Source organism: Pseudopodoces humilis, chromosome 5 (assembly GCF_049639895.1).
Source record: "Pseudopodoces humilis isolate 2021_Gansu_Grassland_sample_001 chromosome 5, ASM4963989v1, whole genome shotgun sequence".
NCBI lineage: Eukaryota > Metazoa > Chordata > Aves > Passeriformes > Paridae > Pseudopodoces > Pseudopodoces humilis.
The window spans coordinates 4,772,225-4,795,115 of NC_142204.1; the positions used below are offsets into that span (position 1 = coordinate 4,772,225).

The 22,891-nt window shown below is 39.1% G+C and overlaps 1 protein-coding gene across 5 annotated transcripts in view; it reads left to right on the forward strand.

Annotated features, from left to right (window-relative positions):
* The window catches only part of PDE3A (phosphodiesterase 3A), a 228,525-nt gene that overhangs the window by 63,589 nt on the left and 142,045 nt on the right, over positions 1-22,891 (forward strand). Inside the window, exon 1 of one of the 5 annotated variants that reach the window (XM_014256062.2) lies at positions 4,418-4,493. The exons of the other annotated variants lie outside the window; for them this stretch is intronic. The gene's annotated coding sequence lies outside the window, so the exon portion shown is untranslated. Of the gene's footprint in view, positions 1-4,417; positions 4,494-22,891 lie in introns of those variants that run through there. 5 annotated transcript variants of the gene reach the window in all.

The window sequence follows — 22,891 nt, forward strand, 5'->3', positions numbered from 1 at the left end:
TTCAAATAAACTTCTTCAGACTTGAGGTGATGTGAATCTTAACCCTGGTTAAAACAAAGGGAGAGGTTAAATAACTTGGTCAGGGCTCTGCAGTGCTGCAATTCGGAATGGGAGAGAGGGGAATTTCACATTAATTTATTTTAACCATTAGGCCAATGATGATGAGGTGAGGAATGAGACACTACAATCAAAAGTGTTTTGTTTTATTTTTGTTTTTCCTCTCTGCCAGTACTGATGAGTGCTTTTGCATTTCTAGTCTGTTACTTCTTAGTCCCCAGATCAGTTTTAGGGAGCTGAGGGGCCATTTGTAGGACCCAGACAGCTCTGAACCCATGACTTTCCCCGAGGAGAAGAGAGGCAGAAGAGGGTGTGATGTGCCAAAGCCAATGGCAGATCTGGAAAACAAACCCCTCATCCTCCCTGGCTGCTGAGAAACCAAGTTTTTGCATTGCATAATGAATTTATGTGTTTATAAAGTCGGGGGCTGATACTGGAGGTGACATAAAGCACACTCCTTGTCTCTTCCAGGGAGTGTGTCAGCTTACTCACAAACCTTCAGGTTTAAACTGGAAAAAAACCTGTAGAGATCTCTGAATTATACTTCTCCAGTTATTCTCAATATTTCATACCAGATGATGCCTCAGGTTGAAAATACTTTTGTCTGAAAGATAGATTACCTGATTTTAATTAGGGATTTTTTTTTGAGGGGGAGTTTATTTTGTTTCCTTGATTCAGTCTAATCCTGCTTCCTGCAATAAATGGCTTTCCATGTAATGGGTGCACTGATTACTTCAAGGCACACATCTGCTAAAGGATGCCTTTGAAAGTCAGGCTAATTTGTTGGATAAGTGGCAGATTTCTGATTGCAATCTCTTTTCAATACAGGGGATCACTTAAGTAAGACAATAATCCTCTCTATTTTTTTCCCAAGCCCTAGGTTTGGGATTTTTTTTTTTTCCATCTCTGTTTTAATTATCTTACTCCTAATTTTTCCTTCTCTCTAGGCATACTTTGGTTTCTCTTTCTTCATAAACAGCTACCAAGCATGATTACAGGGAGTTTTGTTGAAGTAGAGCTTGCATATGACATTGGCACTGTTGTGAACTCAGAAACTACTCTACATGAAATTACAGGATTATGTAGACTACTCTGGCTTCAAAACAAAAACCATCTCTCCTGGAAAATCCACCTAAAAATGGTGATTATGGAAATAGGTGCCAGAGAAATGCTTAGCTGGTATTTTCAATACTTGTTACAAAGGTTCTCGCTGCAGAGGTAGGAGAGGAGTCTCCTGCTCTCTCAGGTGTTATGCCTGCATCTCTGTGTTGATTGTGTGCATAAGGGCACAGAGAGGCAGCATGACACAGTATGGCATTATTGTATTCTCTAATAAATGGCAAATGTTAAGCCCTCCCTCTTGTTGTTTTTTGTTGCTTTTTTTTGTTTTGTTTTTTGTTTTTCTTTAATTAACAATACTTTAACTGTTTTAATAACTTTCAGTTATTGTGTCTCACAATTTTTCAGAATTTAGGGATGGAAATTTATTTTCTTCTTTAGTAATTTTCACAATCCTTCTGTGTATAGTTGTTAAGCTAAAACATGCCTGTATTTAACATAGCCTGTTTCACTTCACAAACCAGTCATAAATTGTGCTATCAAAACCACCTTTTGGTGCCTGGGGTACAGCTGGAGTGTCAGACCCAGAAAAGTGCTTTTTTAATATTTTTTCAAGCCTGGTTTTCAAAGTGGGTAGGCACAAGGAGTTCCACTTTGGGGATAAGTAAACTGAGAGGGGAAATAAGTTACACTTTAGTCTATGTAAATGTTGTTGCTCAAAATGGAAGCTGGGTCTTGTAGCTCTCTACAATGCTGTGACCACTGTGTCAAAGAGCCTTCATGTATAAATTTGTCTGTATTTTTCATATATGCATAAAATAAGTAAAATGCTTCCTCTGAAAGTTTGTTTAACCAGACAAAACTGTGGGTATGGATAAATAGGATTAACAGTAAAGTGAACTGAAGACTTCCCACCTCTACTTTTGCAAATCTAGAGTAGCCTTTGGGGTGTTCTTTTTTTGCCCTGATACAGTGTGTGCTCTTCCAGTGATGCAGGAGACACCTCTGAGGATACCTCTTCACTCTTACTCACATGAAATACCTGAGGGAAATTACTTTTGTATGAAACATGGATGAACAGTTGGATTAAATCGATCATTTTTGGGCTTATTTAAAGAGCTATGGATGGAGAAAACCTGGAGACTTTTTGTTAATTTTTTATTTCTGATGTCTCATGATCTGTTTTTAAAAGCAGAGCTAATTAGAATAAATAGTTGATCAGGTGTTTTCTCATTCCTGGTCATTTTAAGAAGAGCAAATTGAAAGCTCTGTAGTGTTCTTTGTACTTTCTTATGAGTTATTTTGAATGTTTTTTCCATTGTACTTCTATTTTTTTTTCCCCTTTTTTCCATAATAAAGTTTGAATTTGGAAGTGTGTGCGAATTGGAAGTAGCAGAGTTAGCAGTCCTCTTTCCTGGCTTTCTAAAATAGTGCAAGGCACTGAGTCACTTCTTGCCACTAATAAGTTGCGTCATTTTGCCAGGATCAGAATGTTCCAGTCTCAAAGCAAATAGTTTGAAAAGTGAAAAACCAGTTGTTACCATATATGTGTGTGTGTGTGTTCATACACACAGACACACACACTCCCCCTCTCTCTCTCTAACATCTCTGCTTATCCAAAAGTGATGATTGATCCTTCTGTGTGTGGGGCAGTGAATTAATAATCACCACTTCTTTCCACTTCACCACAGGCTCCAGTTTCAGCAGGGGAGGAGATAAAATGTAAACTCTTATGCTCACAGTGTTTTTAAAGCTGAGGTTTATAAGAATAAATGAGGAAAAACATGTGGAGATTTTACTGGGGGGAAAAAGAAAAAAAGGTGGAGAGAATGCTAATCTTGTCAGATTGGCTTCTTTTTGAGGTTTTATTTTGCATGTTTGATGTGTGATTTGTTATATCCAGTCATGGAGTGATTTCTGTCCTATGTGTGAGGGCTCTAAGGTAAATTCAACAATAAGCCAGGTGTGTTCCTGCTCCTAGTTGTCTGCAGATGTTTGCTATGCTGAGCATTTGATGTCTTGATTTGAAAACTTTCATCAAACAGGAATGAAAAGCACCATTTTTATGCTGATTATTTTGTGTCAGCTTATCTTCATGCTTTGCCAGCAAACCTGGTCCATTTTGCCATCAAGATTTAGTCAGGATAAGTCAATTTTAATGGCTTCACTGGTAGAAAATTCCCCTCAGATGAGAAAAACTGACTAAAGGGGAAAACCACTGGAGGGGTGTGTGTGCAGGGACCTGTGGCCAGAGAGGTTCAGGTGCAGGAGAGGCCAGAAGGGGCTGGGCTAAGGCAGGGCCAAAAGCCTTGGAGATTGCCCAGAGGTGACTGTGGTTTATTCTAAATAATCACCACTAAGCCCCTGGCAGAGGACTGTAAGTGCCAGCACACTGAATCTCCTCAGAAAGGAATCTGAAGATTCCTGGATCTCATTGTGCTGAAGCTGTCAGACCCCAGCACTTCTGTGGCTGGCTGGGATGCTGAGATAATTGCTAAAAGCAAATGAAGGACTTTCTGTAAATTTGCTGTTTCAAATAATCTCAACAACTGATGGCTTATGATTATTAATGAATAGCAGGAAAATCTCCAATAGCTATTATCATTATGATAATGCTGAGAGAGTCTGAAAGCTGGAAAATCAATGGAGTGACAGGTTGCAGAGAATATTGATGGTGGCTTTGGAGGACAGAAGCTGAGCAAGAGGGCAGAGGTTGACATTTGTGAGGTTACCTAAAGCCATACTTTGGAGATCATTTTAGTCTTTCTGCTGACAAGTTTTGTAGCTGCTGTTGGTTTTGCTTTCTACTTCTAGAGGCTCTTTTAAAAATAAAAATAAAAAGGCATCTGACCCTAAAAATAAAAAGGCATCTGACTTGTTTAGCAGGACCATTGAAGGGTGTCTAGTGACCTGCTCCTTTAAGAAAATAGTCTAAATGCTGGATTTCAAAGGAAGGTAAGGAGATAATCAGTACAGACATTTCGTATGAAGGGGAGAAGATTCTTTCCCCTTTTTGCCCATAAGATAAAAATAGAAAACATTGGGTTTAAAACCCCCTCAATATAGATAGAGACTGACTATTTGGTGAAGTTCTATGGCCACAGAGCATGTGACAGCAGGAAAGAAGTGATGCTTTTATTTCAACATCCTTGCTCTCTTGCCATAGCCTGTATGGTGTTTGTCTAACACTCACACAAGCTGTCTGCACAAAGCTCATAAGGAACAATCCCCCCATTTTTTTACAGCCCAGCATGGACTACCAGCACCTATAAACTGTGCATGGAAAAGTAATTTAATGGTACATTTCTTCACTGTGATGTCTTGAACAGCTGAGCTGCCTGGATCAGCAACAATTTGCCGTGCTTTTATGGATCAAGGTAAGAAGTCCAGAGGGAACGTGGCCTCTGAGGTGCAGGACTTGCGCAGCTATTGTGGGTCATTGGAGGTCATACATGCCTGATATCTTCTAGCAGAGCATCCTCCTGCCACTACAGGAGCTAGAAAATGTTTGTGCTGTGCCAGCATGGCTTCTCTTTGGCATTGATGCTCTATGTAAGTGTCTTATAAAACCCTTCCGTGGTAAACAATGGATTTTGAGGAAAGTCAGTTTGTCATAGCTAAAGCTGTTGAAGCCCCAAAGACTTGACAGACAGATTCAGGTTAGATATGCAATGCATATTTTTGCATGGTTGTTTGATCAGGCATGTTTGCCCACTGCCTTAGCTGGAAAAAAAGTGTATGGGAAATTTCGGAACAAACACAAAAAGTTTTATAGCAAAGAAATACAACTCCACTCTTTCAGCCAAATATGTTATGAATTATTGTGACAGCTGCCTGAATGAGCCATGTCATCCCCAAGTTATAAAAAGAGAGAAAGAAACCTTGAAGTTAGAGTGTATATACCTGTTAATATGAAACTGTATAAACCTGTTAATATCAAACATTGCTTTTATTTGTCTTGTGAGTTTTTGTTTTGTTTGTGCTTTGTTTTGTTTTGTTGTGGGGTTTTTTTCCTGGTACATTTCTCAAGTTTTTCCTAGGCTGTTGTCACTGAAAACTTTACCTTAAAATGAAAACAGATACTTCCCCATCATTACCTTTCAGTAGGCATCAAAACTTCTAGGGGGAAATATGAAATACCAGAAGATTTGCATTAGGTCATAGCTCATCATACTTTAAGTGATGCCATGCAGAAACAAAGAACCCAAATACTTTGCATTATCTAATAAAATAGAAATGTGTAGTAGTTATCTTTAAGTATTTAAATTATCTGAAAATAGATAATAATTCTGCATAATTTGTGCACACCATGGTGTCTTGTTAGTGAGTTTTGGTCATGGGTGTCTTTACATGGCAGAAAGCATTCCATTTATGGTGATGGATCATGAAGTATTTGTTTTTAGCTGAGTTTCTTCCAGTCACACAAATTCCATTTTTTTTTACCTTGTATAAATATGTGTTTTGCCCTGACCTCTAAAACTTTAGCCTTCTGGGGACAAATTTTTCACAGGATATAGAAAGGTGAAAGGAACTGATTTCCTATAAGTTACGTGAAAAGATGGGTGGGTGAAGGAAAGAGAAAGGGTCTCAATTCAGTTCCTTTCATTTTACAGCTGAAGGGAAAAGACTGAGATGATTTCATCCTGAAATTCACATGAAAACATCTGTATGGACTGGGCATGTACATGTACTGTGGCCATGGAGTCAGGCTTGGGCTTTCCCACTGGCACAAGGACAAGAGATTGCAGACAGGTTTCCCTAGGGAAGCCCTCTCTCTTAACATCGAGGAGAGCTACTTGAGCAGGCTGAAATGCTATGGTGAGAGACAGCAAGCCAGGTCCTGCTTCTGAAGTAGAGCAACACTGGAACCTGGTGAGGCTGTGCAGAATCCCATGTGGCTGTTGCTGAGCTTGCAGGAAGTGTTATCGTTGTAGTGGATATACACACTTGACCCAAAAATATTTGTTTTCAGAGAGTATCCTTTGCAGCGTCTTTGTGGCAAAGTGCAGGAAGTTATTTATTGTACAGCTGGTTTAAATTGAAACTTTTGAGTATAATGGGACAGCTCTCCATCTCATCCCATCCCCCTCCTAAAGTTTTCATGCGAGTGCACATTTTCCATGACTCTGTTATTGTTTGAACATCAGGATATTGCATAAGCCTCTCATGGGGAAAATAGAATATACAGAAGCAGAGGATGACCTATGCCCACCCACAAGGGCTGCAAAATGCAGCCTCACATATAGTGTCAATAATGAAGAACATCAGAAGGAAAAAAATGTGTGGGCATTTTGAATGTTTTAATTAGTGACTGTTTTAATATTCACATCCAGATTCTCACACTGTTTCTGCAATGACTATCTGCAGGATGTGGGCGTATCTCCTGACCTCTCTGTTCCTCTCTCCCCTGATTTGGAATAGAGCTCTCCCTTTTCCTCATGGTAAAGTGCAGTGGGCAGGAAAGAAGAAGACAAGGAAGTGCAATGCAGGGTTTGGGGTTTTTTTGGTTTTGTTTGATTTTTTAAAATTTCTTTGCCTATAGAATTTTAGACGCAGCAGTCGTTAAAGAAAAATGTAAATAAACAGGCTAAGGTGTTAGCTTGTGCAAGTTACAGAGTTTACTTTGGAGAAATAGCTTTGGTGGCAGTATCAGATGACAGACTTCATCCTAGACAAGGAAAGATTAACGCCTGGTGGATTTACGTAACTGCTACTGAGGACGAGCGCTCCTGGGTCCCCCAGCATTCCTGTCAAAATAATCTGGAGTTTTGAGCATTGCACAAATTGAGGAGATCCAGTTCAGTGATGTGGTTGAAGTCAGCGGCCCAGCTCATTTCAGTGTTAAGACAAGTACCTTAGGGCTCTTCTGAATTCAGGAATTCAGTTTGTGAAGTCTTTTACAGACTGCTTGTGCTTGATTTCCTTTCTCTGCCTGGAAAACCACCATCTCTGGGTTGAACGAAACAATGCTTGAAGAGCCTGTGGTAGTGCTGGAAGTAATCAGGAGAGGAGAGCAGGTTGTGGCTTCTGATCTCTGTATGACCAGAGCAGTGGAGAAGGTAAATAAAAATGTTCTTTGCATGTAGACGTGCACCGAGTCCCTCAGAGTGGAAATAAGCAGTCGGTGTCTGCTTGCAACATTATCTTATCTATTGGAGACTGCCAGCTGAGAAATTCAGGGAAGATTGTCTCTTCTTCTTTTTGAAAGGTATCTCTCCTTAAGAGAATGTCTGACTGCGAGGCAGAAAGAGGAGTAGCCCTGATGGGTGCCATAAATCATTTACTTGAGATAAAATTTTGATAAGCATTATAGAGAAATGACCTCACTGTTTTATTATTTCAGTTAATGTGAACTGTCACTCCGTGTTTATTGCCCCCGTAGTTAAAGTTTATGGAAGTTCCCCAAAGGGATGCCCTTGAATCTGGAACCTAATGACTTCTCCCTCTACTGGAATTACAGCTTGTAATTGGAGCAGCCTGGATTAATTTCACTTTTATGCATGAGTAATCATATACAACCTTCATGTATCAGAACTCAAATCTACAGAACTACAGTGTTAAAAGCCAAGAAACTCTAGGCCAACGACACATCTTAGAGCTTGGAGAAGAATTTGAAAATCATGATAATAAATGTTCTGAAGTTATGAGGGGAAAGTTTTCCACCCAGAGGGTGGTCAGGCACTGAACAGGCTCCCCAGGAAGTGGTCACAGCCCCAAGCCTGACAGAGTTCAAGAAGCATTTGGATAACTCTCTCAGGAACATGGTGGGATGTCCTGTGCTGGGCCAGGAGCTGGACTTCAGTGATCCTTAGTGGTCCCTTCCAACTTAGAATATTCTGTGATTCTATGATTTCACGTAAGTGAATGCATCTATTTAAAAAAAACCCAAAACACTAAATCTTTAGGGTTTGTGAGTTTCAAGCTCTCTTTCCACATGTCACTCACAGGTATAACTAGTGGATTTGGTATGATTTGCTTTATTTTCTCCTCCAAGTGCAAGGGACGATCTTGACGTAGTTCTGAGATGGCTACTGATGGATTTTTTCGAGAGAGAACCTCAACTACTGTAAAACTTATTTAGACTTGTAAGCCCTGAAAGTTGAATTAATTAAGAAATGTTCAGCTTGACCTCAGATTGCATTTCAGGACCAAAAAGATGCAGACATGAGTTTCATTGGTGGTTGTTCAAAGAATGGAAAAGATCTTCATGAGACTTGTTTGCATTCATTCCATACGAAATAGAAGGTGCCTCCTTTCAAATGGCAGCAGGTGAAGAAATGGAGAGTTTTAAATCAAATTGCATTCTGCTTTATTTAAACTGCAAGTTTCTTAAAATGTGAGGGAAGCCTAAAAAATCTGAAGTAAATTAAAGGTCTCCCATTACAAAACCACTGCAAAAGAAGTGTGAACACTGATATCTCTGTCCTTAGGCACTATTTGAATTTTTGAAGGTGTAGAGCCTATGGCAGTGTCTGTGAAGGTCACACAAAAGTGCACGTATGCTGTGCTTCTGGGGATCACGGAGTGTTCAGCTGGCACAGCTCCATTCCCAATCTGCTCTAATGAGGTTTGCTTGGAATACTGTGGCTCAGGCCCTTGCTTGCTTTTATTCTAGATTTTGTTAAAATTGCCAGTACAAAAAAAATTATAACAGATTCTCCTTATATTTCCTCAGAGATATTTAAGATTTTGTGTGAAGGTGGGGTTCAAAAAAATTGCTAAATTCAGCTTTCCATATTTCCCTTATTTCTTTTTTTGGGTTTTTTTTTTGTTTGTCTTTTTTCTTTTTTTTTTTTTTAATGTGACTGCCTTGATGGAAAGCTTTATGGGGCACACCAAGTCTTTGTCTCTACCAAGCACATGGTGTACACCTTATACACTGGTGAGAATTATTAACTTGCACATATTGTAAAACAGGTTATCTTCAGCACAAATAGGTGAGCAGTCAGAGGGATGGAAACACTGCAGAAGAGTGTGTTAAGTAAGTGGCTGATAATCCTCTTTATCAACATGATTGAGTAAAACACTGGATACTTTGGCCTTAAACCAGATGAGCTCTTAAGAACTCTTAGCTCTGTTGAAGTGTTGAGCCCAGCAGAAAAAAGTGAAGGCCTGCAAGGATTTCAGTGAGATTTGTTTTCTGGCTGGCATTTGAGCATCAAATGTTAGCATGGATTTGTCAAATCCTTCTAGGGTAGAACCCGTGCAGGGGAAATTGCAGGCCCCACCTCAGCTCGTGGCTCTGTTTACCTTTCCGACATTGGGGTATTTTGCATATCCTAAAAGGACTTCTTGCTCTGTTTCCATGTTTTCACTTGAATGAATCAGTCCTGGAAGTGGTAAAACAGTTTGGTTGTTGCAGATAGGGGACACATTTCTGGTTGTGCCCCTGTGGAATTCCACAAATTGTGAAGTTAAGCCAGATGTTTTCTAGTTTTTTTTGGTAGGTCAGGGGATCTTCCCATGTGCTCAATTTGTACCAAAGTTACTCTTTCCCAGATGCTTTCTTAAAAGCATTCCTATAATTTGTGACCTCCTATATGCCTGTATCAGCTATCTCAGTTTAAAAACACGAGAGGTTGAACCTTTAGACTTTGCCACTTCTACTTCCTTGAAAAATAAATTATTTTGCCATAATGGGTATTGGTTGGCTTGTTGAAAAAAATCCAAACCAAACAACTTGGTTTTTCATGGTGACTTGTCTGTTGGTTTGTTATGACAGCATATGATTTGTAATACTGTGCATATAAACTGAGAAAAATCAAATTCAGGGTTTCTTATTCTAGAAATAATTGGACTGAGAAGTATGCAGAGTATTGGAAATTTAGTGGGATACAAAGAAACAAATACAGTAGGCTACAGTGAAAAACCTCCTTCCTGTTTTCATAATTTTATTATTTGTTCAGTAATGGAAACATGATGTGGGTAAGTTTCCCAGAAAATCTCCAATTTCCTCACAGACTTTCTGTGAGGTAACTCAGAGACTTGTCAAAATCTGACCTATTTTCACGCTGCTGTTTACATGTAGTCCTAAGCTGCTTCTCACTAAAAGAAGTTGTTTGGCTTTAAAACCTGACTAAATGAAAAAAAAAAAAAATAAAATAGTAAAGCTGGACTTGATAACTTCGTTGCTTAAGTAAACCTGTCATGAAAGCATGGTGTCTGGTTTGGTTTTGTGTGTGTATATAAACCAGATACAAAAAACAACTAAACTTCGTTACCTCTTTTTCAATAAAGGACTCTAGCCAACCAAAGAATGTAATGATGTAAAAGGAGGAAAAATTACTTAGTGTGGGGTAGTTCTTCATGGCTTGGTGGCAGTAATTAGTAATATGGGGGGAAAGTACAAAGTGTCCTAACTCTAAAGCTGCAGTTTTGTAAGAGAAGACACTCAGTGAAAAAGGGGAGACAAGACTAAAACACTCAGGGTACAACTGGCGATTTATCCAAGTTTTCTCCTCAGTAACCATTTGGTATTTTTCCACAGCCATGAGTTGGCACTCTTAGGTCTGACTGTCCCAAACATTTCCCAGCACGCCGAACACAACACATGGCTGGGTGCAGAGCTGGCAGCCCCCAGCTGGGATTCTGCTGGAACGTGAACCACACAATAGTTTCCACTCAAAAATGCAGGCAAAATTAAAGGTGGGAAAAATCAATGAGCAACAGATTTTGTTGCTGTTGGAAGCTTATGAAGTTGGGTGTTTAACTCCTTTGGTCAGGTCTGTGTTCCTTCATTTGATTGTAAGGAGCTGATGTTGGTTGCATTAATGAATAAAGGATTAGAGTCAGCTGCTGTAAAATTGTGTTTATTACAACTAAATGTTGGGGAGTTGGGCAAGATGTCCTCCTGAGTTCCCTTCCCGTGATTCTGTGAGCTGTACTTGAACCTTTGCAAGCATTAAGACAGTCTGATGATGCCTGCTAAAAAGCATAAACAGCGCTGTTTACTGGCATTTTTGTTTTGGTGAAGCACTAGAAGGTTGTGTCCCTTCTCTGGTAGTGCCTCTACACTGTGAGTGTTACTCCTTTGTGATTAGTTTGTTATGTTCCAGTAGGTTACTAGTGGATCCCTTCTTTCCAGGGCTTAGACCTTCTCAGTGCTTGTGTCAGCCTTAGCCTGCCAAGAGAACCTGCTTCTCCTGCTTGGTAGAGGTGGGAATGTGTTGCAGGTGTGTGTCAGAAAACTTCCTTCTAAAAACTACGGCAGCTTCTCATTTTACTACAAATCAGAAGTAGGAAAGGTAGTCTGAGGGGGTATCTTCCTGAGCATGCTGTGAGTCTGTGGGGAATACAGAGAAGGAAATGCAGAATGGAAGCAGACAAGTTTCTGGTTGTTTTGATGACAGCTGAAATGGCCATCAAAGGTTTTGTTTTTTCCATGACTAAAAAACATACAAGGGCTGTCATGTAAACATGTGATGTGAGGGAGTCTGTGAACTGTTACATCCAGAGGCTCAAAAAGGCAGAACTGGTAATTGATTTTGCATGTGTTTTTTCTTTTTCTTTTCCCTTTTTTTTTTTTTTTAATTTTTTTTTCTGTTTGTTTTCGTTTTTGAAAGGCTGGGCCTTACAAAAGACAAGATAGCTCCCTTAGTCTTTGTATGTAGGTTCAATGTGTTTGAGTGGGTTCCTGAGCTCTCCTGTGCTTGCCAGTGATTTTACAGAATGTTATGAAAATGGGAGAGGCAGTTCACTAGGATTTTTACTTGTGTGAGTTAAGGTTTAAATGAAGAGCAGGGATAAGAGAGAGACATGCATGTTATGATGACAGTTCTTACAAATGGACTCCAGTGATGTCCTGTAATAATTTCAGGGAACTCTTCCTCTACTCAGTGTTGATGCTGTTTGATGATCAAACAGGACAAGGGGAATACAACAGGAAAAACACCTGAGAGAATACAGCAGGATGTATGGACACTAAAACTGTCCTACATTGTGATTTCCTGGGAATGATGGGTTATCCTTCCCTTCCTTCTTGCACTTTATCTAATCTGAATTGAAATAAAATCGCAGGTGTAGAATCTGCATTGTATTCCGCAAACTCTTGAGAGCCATTCCATAAAGTGCCCAGGGTGTGGTTTGCTCTGACACCTCTCTTGTGCTGGTGTCTCTGGCTCACGCGGCTGTGGCAGTGTGCAGCCACAGGAGAGGAAAGAAAATAGGTGTTCCTTGAAGAAAAGCTGAAAAAAAAGCACTGTATTTCCAAGTACCTTGTGGGATTGCTGGAAACAGTCAAACACAGTTTTTAAATGGGTTTGATATCCTACTTATAAACCACGGATTTGAAATATTTTTGCTTCATGTCAGACATCTGGAGATGTGGAAAACTAAATACACAAGAGAACAAATTGGCCAAGACTGAGATTCGATCATTATAGATTTGATTATTTTTTTCTTTGTATCAGAAGGACATTAATCTTTCTGTCTGGGTGCTGGGTTTTTTAAAATCTGTTCACGTAAATAAAAATTCCTGCAGTACATGAAGTATTTCATCTTTTTACTGGACTCATTTTTCCTCTGCTTATAGATATAAATAGAATAATGACATCTTACTCTCTGGGTTTGGTGCATCATTCATACAGTACATCTCCTTTCTAGGTCACAAAGCTTTCCCACATACACTTTTTTTATTAAACACTGTGACCATGCTCAAGAACACAGGATTTTTTTTTTGCATCTGAAAGCAGTGCCTCATTGAGGGTGGCAGTGGGGTACAAAATAATGAAAATACATCATTGATTCAGAATTTTAAGATATCCTGATTTCAGTAAAAATATGCTTACTCTTAGGAGTGACTCACAGATAGACCATGGTGAGTTTGAAGGGGCTGTTTGATTTTATTTGTCCTGTGCTTGCTCTTGGGAAGTTTTATAGAAGGGTGTGTTAGATATTACACAAGACCAATGAGTATATGGTAAAGTTGTCTTCAAAGTGAATCTTCAAGAGGAAATCATGATATTAGTTTTTATTTTACACACTCAGAACTCAAATATGTTCATATGACTCCAGTGTAGTTGGTGGGATTTTTTGGTAGCTGAGAAATGGATGGCTGATGGGTGCCTCATAGTTGTGTCCTAGTGGATCTCTTCACTGACCAGAGAAAGTGATGTGTGGTTTCCAGCCCTTCCTGTGCACTGGCTGCTCCATGATCCAGCAGAAACAGTCAGGTTTCCAGGAGGTTGTTGGCATTTCTCCAAGGAAGAGATTAAATCACTCCGACGCCTCTTTTTGTGAGGACTTCATAATGAAGTTTCAGTGAGAACGATTTTTTTTGTATTTCCCATTGACATCTGGTCCTTAGAGCAGGGGGTTGGGCTGGATGACCCCTGGAGGCCCCTGCCCATCAAAATTGTTGTGATGCTTTTGTGCAGGCAAAGTAGAGGTGCCTAAATAGGGTGGGGGCATCTTAAACCCCAAATATAAAGCACAGTGATGCAAAAGTCTATGATCCAAGACTAAAAGCTGGAAATCTTACTCCACCATGCCATCCCCATTTTTAAGGAAGGCAAACAGGACCTGGTTATAACCAGTGAGTTGGTCCAGGCAGTTCTGCTGAACAGAGATTGAAGTGGTGCTGAGAGTTCAAAGGCCTCAGTTTTGCATGACAAGTGTTGTTATGAGTAATGTGGTGCCACTTTAGTACATGATCTAAACACTCCTTTCATCACAGAAGATTTTCCTGTGCCACAGTATACTTGAAAAGTGATTTATAACTTGTTAAGAATTTGTACCCCTGTAATCCTTTAAAAAAGTTGACTTTCAATTTCCCAAAGAAGATATCAGCTATCCCAAAGAAACTAACAGCATTTTTAGTAGTTTATTTTTTTACTTTTTTTTACCACCACCCCCATGCTAGTTGCAGTGTAAAGTAACTTAACTGTGGTTTCTAAACAGATGTACTTGGAAGAAAACCTGACCAGAACTAACAAATCAAAAGACAATTACAATTTTGTTATATTTATTATGTCGCATCCTCTTTCTTTTCTGCCCCTTGTTTGTGAGCTGAAAACTTCTTCAGGTTTCCTTTTAGAGGTGTTCCATTTTGGGCAACAAGCAAAGACAGAAAAACTGTGTGTGTGCTGTTTCCTTTTTTAGCAGGAAATCAATGGGAATATACATTACCCTAAGTAAGCCAGCAGCTGTTCTAAAGCAAAGTCCTGACACACAAACATTGTAATGACGTACAAAGACTAATATATGTACACACACAGAAAATGTCCATGGGGGTTTTTTTCCCCACCAGGGTCTAGAGGGAAAAAACCCTCCTGTTGTTACCATGGTCACTGTTTATAATGATAGCATTTGCCAAAAGTTACCATGCTGCACTTCCTTTAGCTTGGTGCTGTAAAGCTCTCTGCCTTTTAGCTTCTGGTAAGGTTTTTGCTCCAGAAGAGACCAGCTACAAAGGATTTGGTTTGTATTTTTTTCTAACAACCATGAAAATCAATAACAGAACTTCCCTGTTTCAGTGATGTAGGATCCTAATCTGGGAACACACTTTATTCTTAAGAGGAAACCATTGTGGTAATTTGCTGGCAAATGCTCTAAAGCGATCAGCAAAGTACTCCTATGATTTCTGCTAACCCAGAGGAAACCACAAGCCAGTCTGTCTTGGGTAGTTCCTGTGATTTTTCTCATACCAACAGCTGATGCCTTTTTTTGTCCTTTTCCTGTGATGCTACAGCTACTTCACTTGGACAGCCTCGTGCCTGCAAACCAAGCATTCATGTTGGCTTATGTGACAAACTAGTTTCTGCAGATACAATTTGGTATATTGGAAAGTTATCTGATCCTTGGCTTTCCATCTCCCTCACTAAACATGCAGGTCAAATTCATTCCTTTTTTTACTGTACTTGTGTTGACCTGAAGACTGGTGGCATTTCCAGAGATTCTGAAGCTGCAGCTTGCATTTTTTTAAAAACTCTTTTCTGTGGTTTTTAATATTAGTTCTTTCAGCAGTATATAAGCTGTTTAATACCAAGTTTCTTAGGCTTTGCTTTACAGTGGTATGATACTGCCTTGTTTAAGAGAGACATCCAAACATAGGACCAGTGTAGATGTCTGGACCTTCTATGCCTAATATGAGATGTTTTCCAGGTGGCTTTGAGGGACTGAGCAATTTTCACATTAAGGGATGATCTGAATGCATTTTAGAGGGTTTGCATGTGCAGGCAATTCTAGCAGTGGTAAAAGATGAGCCATGCATTTTGTTGATGGAGCTGCGCCGCGCCAGCTGGAGTTGGAACACCTGGGAGATGCACTGGGAGATGCAGACACTCCTGTGAAAATGAAAAAAAGCAGTTCCTGTCTCGTAGAAATGATTGCTGATATTTTCTTTCTCCTCTTGAGTGCCAACACCAAGGGTAGCCATGTTCAGCTGGGGGACTTACTTTAATTCTCAAACTTTGCATGTGCCTCTCTGTGTCTAGAAGGACCCTTGTTGTGAGGAGTGCACCAGTGGCTTGGCCTTCACTCAGTGGCAGTGTTTTTCTTGTGGAAGCATGGATCATTTAACTGTTTTCATTCACCTACACTGAGTCTGCAGGCAAGCAAAATGCCATCATCTTCCTCCTTTGGAAGTGCTTTGGCTGTCCATTTCCTTTTCTCTCCCAGAAGAGGGATTTTTCTGCTTACAAACTGGATTTCACAATCATGGAATCCATTTTCCAGATGTTCCAGTATATTCTTTCCTAATGCTTTGAGTGCATTAACAAAAAAGCAATGCAGCTGGGAGAACATCTTAAATAGAGATTCACCTTAACTCATCTAAAAATTATTGTGTCCTTGTTGTAATACAAGTAAGCCAGTTTTTCTTGTAAACAGGAATTTATTCATTGCTCAGTCAAGTTCAAATTCTTCTTCCAGCCAATGGAGAAGCTGCATGACTTTCCTTTATTTTGGAGGGTGAAAATAAATTTGAAGGCTGCATGGATTAAAGTGTTGCAGTCAAGGGAAGTGGAATTGACTTGGGAGCAGATGCTGCATTTATACAGAATTGTGGTACAGAACTGTGAAGTTTTTTTGATGACAAGATAAAGAGAGGTATGTTTCTTTCCTGAGTGAGGATAACTTGCTTCCTTATTCCTGTAGTTGTTTGTGGTGGTCAGACAAAATACCCAGAAACTGAGTTTCTGAAAACACGATTTTCAAGGTGCTTAACTGGCGGTGGTTTCACAGTTACTTTATCTTGCTACGTTCAGGTGGCTGTTGACAGAGTAATGCTGCTTTCTAACCATTATAATCCATTTTATATCAGCAGTGCTATTAGATCAGTTGCATAGTAAACTGTCAGGAACTGACCCTGCTGAAAATGGGGTTTTTTGGGGTTTTTATTTGGTTGGGGTTGTTGTTGTTGTTGTTTTTAGTTGGGTTTTTTTTTTTTGGTTATCCCTTGACTGTTTTAGTTTTTGTCACGAGCCTGAAATTAAATTTGATTTATATACTTACACAACAGCACATGTGTTCATTGGTCCACATCTTATCACTGCAGGATGTCAGCAGGCTCTGCCTGTTGATACACTGGCAGCATCAAAGTGTTCAGTCACTGACCACTGACTTTCCCTGTGATCCTTATATTTAAGGCTTGCTTCTACCTTTGTTTTAATGCCTAGAAGTTGAGATGAACCTGAAATCCTTTCAAGGAGGTTTTTTTTCATCGAGGTCATCCTAATAGTTTCTTTGTGGCTCTGCAAAGAGTTAGATGTTGGCAGGGTGGGAAGGAGGGCTGACAGACTACGGTGAGAAGAGATGATCTGAGGGTTAGGAGTTCTCTAAGCGAGTGGTGTTTTTTCCATGGAGGAAAATACACATCCTTGAGGAATTAGCGTCTGTCCTTGTTCTTCACTCTCTCCAGTCTGCCTCACTCTGGCTTACAGAGAAGCTAATGAGTACTATGGGTGCTCAGCATTCATGAAAACTGACTTGCTTAACTCTAATTATTCTTAAATTTAATATGCTGCAGGTCCAGCTTTGGATGTTTTGAGGTGCATGCTGTTTCTCTAACCAAGACTGTGAGCATTCAGAAAACCTCTATAAATAGGAGGTTTAGTGCCCGCAGATTTCATGTTTGGACCTCAGGGCATCCAATTTTTATTTCATCCCATCATTTTTTTTTTCCATTGGCTTAAGTCCCTTGTTTATCAAAAAATGTATCAAAATAATCAAATCATTTATCCCATAGGTACTGCTTTCCTGTTGAAGTAACATTACATAAAAGCTTAAGTTTTGAGTTTCATGCCTACTGCTTTCTCCCCATCATACTCAGGATTCTTTTAATTTTTCATGAACCAGGAATTTCAGGCTATGAAAGGGAAAAATGCTGCTCCGTGGAGTGTTTGAAATCAAACTATAGCAGCATGAGAACAGGTCCATGAACAGCATGGAAAGGCATGGTTAGAACCACTGGTCTGACTTGTTGATGAATCAAGCCTGGTATTCTTCTTTTTTTTCCAATTTTACTCTTATATACACCCCTTGCAATCATGGTATTTGACAGGGAGTCGCCAAAACTCGATCTTGGGCTTCCAGAGAAATTTGGAAAGACTAGACAGACCCTAACAAAGTGCATGAGGCAGTGTGAGTTAAACAACGTGAGATGAGAGGGGGTTTTGTCTCTCTATTGACTGTCCTAAATAGAGCTGTTGAGCACTGATGGATTCAAGGCTAATTTGCCGTGTCATGACTCAGTTGCTGCCCTGGAACTTGGCTCAGTGGCTGCCAGAAACTCTTCTGTTTGTTTCTATTTTAGCAGGGCCCAGTGAGTTGTCTCAAAGTCACTGCTGGATTTAGAAGCCTGTGGCCAATGGAAGATGAATTTTGGTTGGTTCAGCTCACTCGAAGTACGGAATATTTTATAACGGGGTGCAGAAGGTGGGAAGCCACGCTCCTGCTGCAGCCAGCATGGCTTTTCCCAGGGAGCATTGGCTTTGGTTGGGCTGCTGGGGAGAGCTGTGGGCTCCCAAGGATCAGTCTGGCAGCAGGGACACCTCTGCCAAGCCAAAGGAGTAGATGAAAGGAGCTGGGAGCCATGTCCTGTGAGCCAGTCCCTCAGCTCTGACGGGGCTCCTGGAACAGCATCTGCAGGAAGAACTGTATTCCAGAACAAGGAAAACAAACTAGCTGTGCCTGTGTGTCAGGCATCTCTGCTCATGGACCAGCTGTCTTACTGGAAGAAAGGGGTTTTTACTTCTCCATGAGTATTTAAAGAGAAGCTTCTACCCAAACCCATGGTAGGGCTTGAGTGGATGTCCCTCAGCTTGCACCGCACGCTCTTCCTTTACACCAGGGTGGGAAATTCTGCCTGCCTTCCCAGGTAGAACCCACAAACTTTACTCTAAAATATTTCCAACCTCTGGAATACTGAAATGTAACCCAGATGTGGTTGAATCCTGAAGATAAAGGCAGATACAAAACAAGATGTAGAGTTTAGTGTCCCTTTGCCAGCTCCTGAGTAGAGCAGCTTTGTTTTCTGTGTTCAGAAAAAGCCCCAACATCCACCTGCCACCCCACTTTGACTCCTGTTGCTTTTCTTAAATTAATGACAATGAAACAAGTGGTATTTTTGGTTCTAGATGATGGAAGAAAAAGACTTATTTTGATCCTTATCAGCCAGAGTCTTTTCCATACTTTGCTCAAAGGAACAATGTGAATTATCTCAAAGTAGGGAATAGTTCTATTAATGAGTTGTCTATAGCATTTCACTATTTCATGCCTGCTCAAGATATTAGCTTCAAATGTATAGTCTTTGTTCTTATAACAGAAATTCAATTATGAAATACAGTATTTAGAAAAAATGATAAAAATCTATAACAAGATAATTACAGAATTCATTGATGTGAATTCCTGGATATTTTGCTCAAGACAATGACCCTCAATACCTTGCCTTTGGCAGCTAAGGCCAAATATTAGAGAAACTTCCTGATCCTTGCTTTCAGTATTTTTATTCTTTGAAACAAGGTTTACACATTGATTCATTACTAAGTTTTCTTACTCATGAGCAGATTTACTTTCTATTCTGCTCTGGAAAATATAGCTTAAAGAAATACCCTAAATTCTGCTATTTTGTGTATCCTAAATCAATATTGTTTTTTGTGATTGTTATAACATAAAAAAGGCCAAGAAATTCATGTTTCTGCTAGAACCTGTTCTATTTTTCTCATAGGCTCTGAATACTGGATTTCAATATTTTATTCCTTCTTTGTGTTTTTTCTATTTTTTTCCTGTCCTGAGGAATGGCAAATAATCCCAATGCATTAAAAAATATTTCAGAAAGTAGTTTATGCTCTCAAACACTATTGTGTGGAAAAAGAACAGGAAAAGGTTTGGATAAGTGACTGGGTCTGGTTTTTGTGAGGATCCAAATCTGTAGCCATTAAGTGACATATTCATGTTCTTAGGTCACAGCCTGTGTTATATGAGAAAACAGTATCACATTACACTCTTACGTTCTTTTGGGCATGTGAGGATATTTTTAACAATTCTGTATTAAAACAAATTCAGAAAAAGCACTTTTTATGGAAGTAGACATCAACAGCTCGTTGTTTTAGCTTTTGACTTACTAGCCTGGTTAAAATACAATTTCCTAAGAGTCAGAACTATTTATTGTTCTTAATTTTAAGCCTTTACTATAAACAGTGGGACTTCTAAATCAGTGCCAGCTAACTAAGCAAGCTTGTAGCAGTTCACCTTTGGAAAAACCTAAAAAATAAGAAATGTACATAAGAAATTTTTATTGTAGATCTAGAAGATACTTTGGAGAGGTAAATTCAACTACATTTTTTGGAAGTACATTTTAAAGTCACTCTGCTTTCTTGTATTTTGGCAGTGATTTTTGTCTTAGGGCAGATACTTAAAATAAGTCAATTTTCATGCCAGTAAGCAGAAAATTAATTAGTTTGTGTAAACTTTACCACAGTGTTCTTCATTAAAGTGAACAGAATGCCTCTTTCAATTCTTCATTTAGATTCTTCATTACTCTCTTGAAATGTGTATATGTGCTACAAAACAGACAGAATAATGACACCACAAGCCAGGTTATATATTATATATAAGTATATGTAAGTATAATTATCCCCAAGCTGCATGTCTGGTGTCCTTAAGAAATACAAGCAATTGAATGGTATAGATAAAGACAAAGCTAAACATTGGATTGAAAGGAGGTGAAACATTTAGATTGCCTATTTATAATGTGCTTTTTTATGTAGTTACACTAAGGGTTTGGTAACAGTACTGTGTTCCAGGACTGCTTTTTGACATCCTCATTACCCTGTTACAGCCTTTTAAATTAGGTTGTGTACATGTGCTTTTGTCTTAGGTTGTTGATATATATCCTGCTAATTTGAAGAGTTAAATTAATTTCTAAACTTGTGGCCATCCATCTTGGTCACTATTTTGTATTCTGCAGCCAGGAGATGCAGAAGGGAGAGCAGCTTTTCCTCGGCACTGCTGATTTCTGTTCTCCTCCTGACAGGGATTTTGCTGGTGATGTTTCTTTGGCATCAGGGCTCCTGTTGTGCCCTGAAAGCCAGAAGCTGTGCAGGGCTCAGGGACCAGCCAAGCCTCTTTACATGGGGCTGGAAGCTCTGCAAGAGCAGCTCCGTGCCTGGCTGTGAAACGTGCTCCACTCTGACAAGCACAACAGAACTTTGCCTTTTTCATCTTTGCTGAATAAAAAGGTTTCGCCTCCTCCTGGTTTCAGGCGGCCTTTGGCAAACGACTGCTTTTTATTTGTGGTTTTATGCTGGTTCTGACTAGGGAGATCTTTACTGCTGTGTGGTTCTAGCAATCAAATTTCAATTTGTTCTGTTGGCAAATGTGTAAGGCACAAGAGAAATGTTCAGGGTATGTGAACAGAAATATGTTATTTTCCTTTATTTCTTAAACCCTTGACCTAATTTTTCTGTATCTCCAAACCTGAGTGTTTCCCATATAAACTCTGTATATACATGTTGATTTTGATTGAGTTAATCTTTTTGGTTGCCATAAATTATATTTATGTATGTCTTGCACCACTTAGCAATTAAAATATTGAAATTACTAAATCATTAAATTATATAAATATATAAAACATAAATATATCAATTATATCACATTATTAATTATAAATTATTAAATAATATATAATGTCAATAATTATAAACTAAATTATTAATTTTTTAAGAATAAATTAACTATTGAAATTAAAATAAGTAAATAAAACATTGTTTTATTTTGGTTTAAGCTCCCTTTGTAGTTAAAGGGAGGTTATAAAACCCATTTACAAGCCCTGAGGTAGAGAAGGATGATTATCAAAGAAAACATGAAATTTTAGAGGTTGATGAGGCCATCTGTATGTCTGTTAGGAAAGAATTGCAGCATATAATATGTGATTTCCACATTCCTACCAGAAAAAATGGCATCTTCTGTGATGTTTGGTCTTAAGTAAAAAATGTGGATCTTTACTGCTTGTCTTTTAATACAGAAAGGAATTAATCCTGTTGGTCTTAATGGCTGGGAACCCTTCACATCCCAGATTTGTAAAGAATATTACGCTCATGTGCAGCACATTGCTCCATTAAGTCAGGAACTAGCTGCAGTAAAGAGGCATTGTAAAAACATTTGTAGAATGTGGATATTTTATTTGAGGATCAATAAGGGTTTTTATAGCTGGTTTTGCAGATTTTTCTAACCATATTTTGCAGCATTGGAGGAAGATTGTGAAATGGAGAGAATATGCTCAAAGTAAACACAACACACTTGGATTATCCACATTAATAGAAATATTTAACAGATTGAAGAGACCTCAGCGTCTCATGTAACAGCAATGATATGTTAAATTCCAAGATCCTAAGGCATGTTACAGTCATTAATTAACTGGAAACTGTAAGTTCCTTTGATGACAAGTAGTGTTTCCTTCTGATGAGGCACAGAGGATTAGATGCCTATCTCAAAGCAAAAACATACTCCTCTTAAAAGACACTTTTAAAAGTGCTTATTCTTCACTTGCTTTCATGCAAAGGTGTATATCACATCACCTCATTGTGTGTTTAATTGCTTAATTGCATCCTACTCTTCCTCTGCTTTGATGCTAGTGGAGGAATAAATCACTTTTTTCAGAGGGCAGATAAATTTTCTGCTGGTGTGAGTGAAAATTCAGTACAATGTTATTTTTACAAACATTGAAAGCAGGCACTCTTCTAAGGAGTGAATTTTTCATGGAAAATGCAACTTTTCTCTTATAAGACTAGTGACAAATGTATTTTTTAATATATATGTATATTCATTAGCATATAATAGATTTTAGCCTAAAGGAAGGATGTCAGCTCAAGCTGAAGAAGATAGTGAGAAATAAAAAAACCCAACTATTTTTGGGAAGAGAAAGTTGATGTTCCTTTCTTCCAGCATAGTGTTAGGCTGTCTTTTGTCCCATGTGGCCCCAGGTCTAGCTCTTCTTCCTTTGCAACTGAAAGTTTAACTAAACAGACCAAATGTTGTATATCAGATGCAATTCTCGGCATAACACAGGCTGGTCTCACAAGCAGGAAGGGGCCAACAGTGCAGCAAGAAGGAAACCCACTGCAGTTCCCCATTCCCTCCCGTCTGTAGAGCACAGATGGTTCTCGTGATTTTGCCTATTTTAATAGGCCTTCATGGGATGCAGAAGGAATGTTCCAGCTGAGGAAAGCCAGTGTAGTAACACCACGAATCAGTGTGCCAGGCTGATCTGCTCTCTTCCCAGGAAAAAAAAATAAAATGCAATCAGTAAATCATTCTGGTTTAGGCTGGATGAAACAAC